The 8302-nt window shown below is 43.1% G+C and overlaps 1 pseudogene; it reads right to left on the reverse strand.

Annotated features, from left to right (window-relative positions):
- Positions 1 to 5626: 5626 nt before the first annotated feature.
- On the reverse strand, positions 5627 to 7457 carry LOC127697048 (serine/threonine-protein kinase PAK 4-like; annotated as a pseudogene).
- Positions 7458 to 8302: the final 845 nt, after the last annotated feature.

Genomic DNA, 8302 nt, shown 5'->3' on the forward strand with positions numbered 1-8302 from the left:
GTTAAAGAAAATGCAAAATGCAAAATGCTTGTAACCCAAAATATCCAGGTAATCCAGGACACAATGAGAAGACCAAACCTAAAGATTATAGGCATAGATGAGAGTGAAGATTTACAACTTAAAGGGCCAGCAAATATCTTCAATTAAAATTATGGAAGAAAACTTCCCTAACCTAAAGAGAGAGATGCACATGAATATACAAGAAGCCTACAGAACTCCAAACAGACTGGACCAGAACAGAAATACTTCCCGTCACATAATGATCAAAACACCAAATGTTCTAAACAAAGAAAGAATATTAAAGGCAGTAAGAGAAAAAGGCTAGTGTACTTTTTAAGGGGAGAAAAAATTAGGGGAGTGTCCTGTGTTAGAATGGGCTATAATGTAATGATATATTTGATCAGGCATGTTAATTATGTGAAATAAAGTGGCCTTTTTATTTGTGGACTTTATTAGTCAGCCTCAGGAATGAGTCTAGCATAAGAAAATTTCCTAATAAGGATGAATCTAATGGCAAGCTTTAGGGATGTAATCTGAGGGTTAGGAGGGACAACGAAAGTAGGAAGGATAAGACCCGCCAGTACCAACTTTGCCAAATCTGGCCCTGTTAGAGCGCTTGCTACAATTCCAGTAAACAGAATCCTATCTTTAGACTTGTTTATCCAATATATCCCAAACAGTCTTTCTGTTTGGGACAATGTCACCAATGACTACCGCTTGGAATATAGGAGGCTTTTGACCTAATACCTAGTACTCACAAAAGAGGAAAACAATTTCCACAGTAGTCTTCAATATCCAAACATTTTCATGGCAATGCATATGTGCATATACATAAACAGAATTAAATATATAAGCGCCACCTATACAAAATTGTGTTGTCACTGTCAACAGGAGGTTTCAAGAAAGAGTGACATTTTCTTTTAGTAAAATATAACTGAATTATACTTTCATTATAATAAAATATTAGTGTTGTAAATAATGTATAGTTTGAATATTACTAATAGATTGAGTAGACTAATGGATTGAGGACTTAATTCCAAGCAGGTGGCACTATTTTGGGAGGTTCTATAAACTTTAAGATGTGTAGCCTAGTTTAGCAAAGTACATAACTGGAAATGTAGCTTTGAAGGTCGTACCTGGTCCCCTGTCCATTCTTTACTGTGTTTCTGGTGTTCCCTGAAGTGGAGGCCTACTGCCTCACACTATGACTTATCACATATATCTATATAATGTGGACCTGGAATCCATGCAAATAAAGACTACGGGCTGAACTATCTAAAAGCATGAGACAAAAAAAAAAATAAATCTTATTCTAACTGACAATTTTTCATCAGATAATTTTTCACAATGACAGAAAAGTACTAAAACAGCTTTGGGTTGGAAAGACAGCTCACTGAGAGAAGGAGCTTAACACCACACCACGGTGAGGGAGGAGAGCCAGCTCTCCAGGACGCACAGCTCTGAAGAGTAGATCTCCTTCCCTAGGTTCTTCTCATCCGTCCATACTTAATAATAAAAATAAACTGGAGGTGTTTTTATTTGTTTGGCTGGTTGATTGTCTTCAATATATTAGAGTTAAGAGCTTATCCTGAATTTCATGGATTTAAACATAAATATTTGAGCATGGTTGGGCCTTTTAAATATTTTTTAATTGAAAATAAAAATGGAGTTGGACTGTTGATATGACTTTGGATCTGGTTTGCATGGGGGAAATCTGAGAAACGCTGAAGAAGCAGGCTGCACAAAGCCCAGAATGCTACAATTAGTTTCTTGGGTGATCTAAACTGCAGCTCAGAAGCCAGAATGCTGACAGAAATGCAGGGAAATGAAGCCTGGCTCATGGAATTGCACATGAGAGAAAGACCTCCATTGTAAATTAACTGGAGGTCATAAATGTCCATTTCTGTTAAATAATGAGCCTGCATTATGTCTAGGTCTTAAGACTTTGAAAGGAATGCATTTAAAGGTCACATGAAGTAACCAGGTGGGTTAAATTTCCAACAAGTTCAGAATTCAACTTGCAGTATGTTTGTCATTAGTTCATAATGTAGATATGTGGTGAGAATCATGGATAATAATAAGAGTGGAAAGACTTTTTAAAAAATCATACATGAGTCCTAAAAGGTTTTATGACCCTGGAGCTAATTAAGTTTAGGTTTCTGAAGACATTAGTACTATTAAAAATAATCCAAGGAGATTGCATTGGGAAAAGAGAAGAGATGCCTTGAGGGCATCTCACTTACTACCTAGACCCCATTTGGATATGGCCAGACATTACTAAATAAATAAATTCCTAAAAGACTTCCCCCCTGATAAATGCTTTTCAACACAGGACTGCCTAGGCAAATCTGTTCTTCAAGATGCTTTTAATCATTTTCAGTTATAAAGACATAAAGAAATATGCAACAATAAATTAATAAAAAATAATCATGTTTCAAGGTACTCCATTACTTTACAACTTGGTGTCAGACGTTGGCCTGTGTATGCAATGTTTGTTTTCCAAGCTCTAGAATGCAAGATACAAATTCAAACTTTTCTTCACCTAGAACTTGTTCTGCCCCAGGCTGGCCTTGAACTCGGAGATCTGTTTGGCTTTATCTCCTGGGATTAAAAGTGTGTACTACCATGCCTGCATCTAAATTTGGTGTGGGACCTTACCCCAAAGTCCCATTTCCTTAATCTGCTATGTCCCAGATCACAGGATTCAGCTCCATTTGACTTCATGGTGCCTTTTTCATACTCAAACAATGTTTTTCTTTTCTAAGCTTACTAGGCTTATTCAAAACACTCTTCTGAGCCTTAACCAGAAAACAAAGTCTAGGATAGGTGTTTCTGAGACTTTCTTTGTCAGTGCAATTAATCTGAGTCTCTTCACTTCTGACTCAGACAGACTCTTCAGACAAGGGCAAAAAGCAGCCATGTTTTTACCAAAATACTCCAAAACAGTCTCTAGGCTACATTGTATATTTCTTCTCCTCTGAAGCCTCCAGCACCTTGAAATCACTCACAGCAACAAAATCTTCCATATTCCTTACTAGGATATCTCATTAGCCCCACTTAAAGCATTCCATGGCTTTCCAAATCCAAAGTCCCAAAAGTCACATTCTTCCAAACAAAAGCATAGTCAGGATTATCACAGCAATAACCCATTCCTTGGTACTAACTTCTCTCTTAGGATTTTAGTGTTGCGAACAGACAAGATGAGCGAGGCATGTCTTATAAAGGAAAACATATATCAGGCCTGGCTTGCAGGTTCAGAGTTTCTGTCCATTTTTATCAAGGTGGGAGCATGGCAGCATCCAGGTAGGCATGGTGCAGGCAGAGATCTGAAGGCTGCTAGCAGAATATTGGCTTCTAGGCAGCTAGGATGAGGGTCTTATAGCCCACTCCCAGTGACACACCTACTCCAACAAGGCCACACCTACTCCAACAAGGCAATACCTTTTAATAGTGCCACTCCCTGAGTCAAGCATTTACAAACCATAACAGGTCAGTTTTTATCAGCATGAATGCATCTCTCTCTCTCTCTCTCTCTCTCTCTCTCTCTCTCTCTCTCTCTCTCTCTCTCTCTCACATACACACACACACACACACACACACAAAGCATTATCTTTGTATGTGAGTGTGGATGATTTTTTTTTATAATGTCACTTTGATCTCCACAACACTTTTTTTTTTAAAAATGTCACAGACATGGAAAAGGGGAATAGGGAGAGGGAGAAAGGATAAGAGAAATGAACAAAGAAAAGAAAGTGAAATGAAGTTGTCATATAAGACCACATTGTGAATGCATATTTGAGAAATGAAGCTGAGAGAGACAGAGTGCTGTGCGCTAAGAAAGTGCCTGTAGAGCCAGCCATGTGTCTGAGACTGGTTCCATAATGAGATTCCAGGAGTGTGAACAAAAGCACATGAGTGAACAGAGCTCTGCTATAAACACTAGAAAAGGAAGAACTGCTCATTTAACAGTTCTGCATGAATGTCTAATGTTTTCCTGAAAGACTAGTTCTTCCTGAACTAAAAAGAGAGATAGGAAACCATAAGGGAGGAAGCTAAACTAGCTCCTTCAGATACAAGTGCCTGTACACCATATTGCACATAAGTAAAGATAACCGGCTTAGCTTCTACAGGAAAACACTAGCACTTTCACAAGTTAACTAATTCTTTTTTTTTTTTATTTTCTATATTCTTTGTTTACATTCCAAATGATTTCCCCTTTCCAGGTTCACCCCTCCCCATAAGTTCCATAAGCCCTCTTCCCTCTGCCTATTCCCCAATCAACCCCCTCCCATTTCTTTTTCCTGGTAATCCTCTACATTGCTACATCAAGCCTTTCCAGGACCAGGGCCCTCTCCTTCCTTCTTCTTGGGAATCATTTGATATGTTAATTGTGTCTTGGGTATTCAGAGGTTCTGGGCTAATATTCACTTATCAGTGACTGCATTCAATGTGTGTTCTTTTGTGATTGTGTTACCCTACTTAGGATGATATTTTCAAGTTCCAACCATTTGCCTAAGAATTTCATGAATGCATTGTTTTTAATTGCTGAGTAGCATTCCATTATGTAAATATACCATATTTTCTGTATCCATTCCTCCATTGAGGGACATCTGGGTTCTTTCCAGCTTCTGGCTACTACAAATAGGGCTGCTATGAACATAGTGGAGCATGTGTCCTTATTGCATGCTGGGGAATCCTTTGGGTAAATGCTCAGGAGTGGTATAACAGGGTGTCTGGAAGTGTCACGCCCAGTTTTCTGAGGAACCACCAGACTGATTTCCAGAGTAGTTGTACCAGCTTGCAATCCCACAAGCAGTGGAGGAGTGTTTCTCTTTCTCCACATCCTCTCCAATACCTGCTGTCTCCTAAATTTTTAATCTAGTGATGAGGTGTGATGGTATGAGGTTGTTTTGATTTGCATTTCCCTAATGATTAATGATATTGAACATTTCTTAAGGTGCTTCTCAGCCATTTGAAATTCTTCAGGTGAAAATTCTTTGTTTCGCTCTGTACCCCATTTTTTAAATAGGGTTATTAAGCTCTCTGGACTTTACCTTCTTGAGTTCTTTGTATATATTGGATATTAGCCCTCTGTCAGATGTAGGGTTGGTGAAAATCTTTTCCCAATTTGTTGCTTGCCGAATTCCTAAGGATAAAAGTGCAAAAGCAAAATCTTTCTTAGAAGGCAGGAATACAAACTTGTATATAGTACAATCTCTCTCTCTTTTCTCCCTCTCTCCCTCTCTCCCTCCCCCTCTCTCTCCCTCTCTCTCTCTCTCTCTCTCTGTCTCTCTGTTATGCACACACACACACACAAACACACACACGCACACACACACACACACACACACACACACCTTTCTCATAGTGTCCTCTCTGACCCAGTGGCCCCTGATACAGATTTCCAGTGAAATTTCCATATTTCCTGCCTTCTCTCCTAAATACAGTGACCAGGGGATGAGCCTGCCCTGGGATTCTGGGAGCCTCACTGTGTCCCACATGTCTTAGTGTGGTTTTACAAGTTGTGGAATCAACACCAGAGTTCAGTAGTAGGGTCCCAAGAAGGCCCCAGCACAGTGAGGGCAGTGCCCTAGAGTGTCTCAGCTGTGGAAGCTGATTGGCCCCCTCAGGTTCCTCTGGTTTGGTGCTGGCGCATGAGGGATATGATGCTGGCCAATGACCCCGCCTTGGTGAGGCATGGGTGCTTCAGCAGCTCAGCAGCAGTGGTCAGCTGGGCTGGGTCACACACCGCAGGCCGTCCAAGAAGCCTTTCAAAGATGCTGATGCCTTCTGCAGGTTCTTCAATGGGATGGCAGGTTGTCCTGAATCATTTTCATGACTTTGAGGGATGACTTGTTGAAGTGGGGGGGTCCCCATCCACCATCTCGCTCACCATCACCCCAGTGACCAGATATCCACCTCTGGCCCATAGAGAAGGTGGGAGATGAGCTCCCGGGCCATCCAGTACGAGGTGCCCCACCAGCGACTTCCTTCGAGGCACCTACATGTTCACCTGAGCAAAAAACCCAAAGTGGGACAGCTTCACCTGGCCATTGCTAGTCAGCAAGATAGAGTCACTCTTGAGGTCATTCACGGTGGATGACACGCTGGGCCTAGAGCACAGACAGTGCCTGAAGCATAGCCAGGCACCACAGAGGCAATCTGTTCCTCATTCATCCTGGGGTGGGTGACAATATCCCTGAGAGCGCCTCCCTCCAGAAACTCCATGAGTACCCAGAGCTCGTGCCCCAGCAGGGAGTTGTACATCTCCACCACAGTTTCATCTGGATAGTCCCGCATAATCATCACCTCACGGAAGAGCAGTTCATGTCTCTGCTGCTTGTTCAAGTCCGTCTTCTTGACCGCCACCAGTTTGCCTGAGCTGCACACGGTACTGTAGAGTCCTTGCCAATCCTGGAAGTTGTCTAGACAGGGATCTAGAGGATCTTTGTTTTCACCACCAGCTTCAGGGCAGCCCCGAACTGCTCATGGGACACTCGATGGGGCTCCAAATGTGTGAGCCAGACCCATGGGGCCCAGGGGCAGCAGATACAGCAGGGGCAATAAGGGCATGTGCTGGAGTGGGGGTGGGGGGGTGACTGGGGCTCAGAGGCATGAGGACCTAGCACTCCTGAACTGGGAGCACAGCAGGCTCAGCAGGAGGCCAGGAGGAGGAGGACTGAGGAGCTGCCCAGCCTATGGCTGATGGCCCATTAGGGGCCATGGTGTGTGGCTACCCCTGGGCACAGGGTAAGTGGTCCGTGTCAGCCTGTGGGAATATGTTAAAGGGCTTGCCAGCTGCAAGTTTTGTCCCTCTGGTCAGACTGCCAGGCTGAGTGCTGATATCAGGCCCAGAGAGGCTGCACTTACTACAGGAGGCCTCCTGGGGCCCTCCTGAGCCCTCCCTAGAAGACTTGGGGCTCTTCTCTGACCCCACCCGACATCTGTCACCACTGCCACTGCCTGCCTCACTGTGGCTTGTGGCCTGGGCTCTGCCTCCAGCTTGGTCAGTGGCAGTTCTGGCTGCCTGCTCCTCCAACATTCTATTCTCTTGGTGGGCACCGGCAGGCGGATGTGGACTCTCTCTGCTCAGGGAGTTGGAGCACGTCACCCACATGTTCTCCAAATCATCATGCAGCAGTGCGAGAGCCCCATCCTTGGCACTTTTGCTGCCCTGCACAATGGTCATGGGGGCTCCAGACTGGCTGGACATGATGCAGGCGGGGTAGATCAAGGGGCTTGGGTCTGCGCGCTGACTCCTCAATCAGGCCCTGCTACTAGCAGGGCAGCCCTGGCCAGAGACACCCTTATGTGGATGACGTCTCTTCCTGAGGCTTTGGGTTACTCATCTGCTAGGAATATTTAGATGACACAAGTAAGGTGCGTAGAACAGGGTCTGCCATGGGGCTCACGCAGCTGCTGCTGTTAAGGTCCCTGCTATTGTGGCTTGGCGCCATGGTCTCTAGAGTCCTGTCTGCCTGGCCCAGAACTCTGTGACCGCGCACCTTCAGCTATCTCAAGCAGCCGCCACAGTGGCTACTGCTGCTACCCTGCTGAGTTCCCAACGAGCCTAGCGAAGGTTTTTAAAGTGTAACCAAATAACATTTTTAACAATTGATCAGAAACTATTTGCAAATAGCATCTCATGCCTAGATAAGCAAGGTCACTGAGAGTATCACTATGTCACTATAACTATTAAAGATACTAGACCGAGGGACCTTTGATTCTGATTATATATGTAGAACGTGAAATTGCAGATATATGTAATTCTTTTATTTTGTTTTTTCTAAATTATTGCTTTCAAATACATTTCGTTTTAAGCTTTTATTCTTCATTTCTGAGACTTTCTTTTCTTTCAGTTCACATGTGTGAAGAATTATCAAACACATTTTTAGTGGCTTTATGTAATCAAACCTCCTGAATCTAAGCGTCTGTGTGACCTACGTGAGGACATTATCATTCTGATTTACAGATTTGTTCGGTATTCCATTCAGAATATGGTAGTGCAGACTTTCCTTATATCCAAGGCTAGATTGTCAATCTATCATCCTGTCAAAAGAACTTTGTATATAAGCTTATCCTCTTATTTAGAATGTGAAATACTTGAAGCAAGGTTTTGTCAGAGAATTTTGAGCAATATAAGGCACAATAGGAGCTCCTGTTTGTAGGTTTCAGATTCTCAAACTCATTAAGTTTTTGAGCACTCAAGTCAACTTCAGCCAATGATCTGTTGAAGGACTGCTAGAAGTTTCCCTAGTGGCCATCAGGAAAGCAGTTCAACTTAAATTTTCTGTGTATGTTT

This window comes from Apodemus sylvaticus, chromosome 12, assembly GCF_947179515.1.
Source record: "Apodemus sylvaticus chromosome 12, mApoSyl1.1, whole genome shotgun sequence".
In the NCBI taxonomy this organism is placed as follows: Eukaryota; Metazoa; Chordata; class Mammalia; order Rodentia; family Muridae; genus Apodemus; species Apodemus sylvaticus.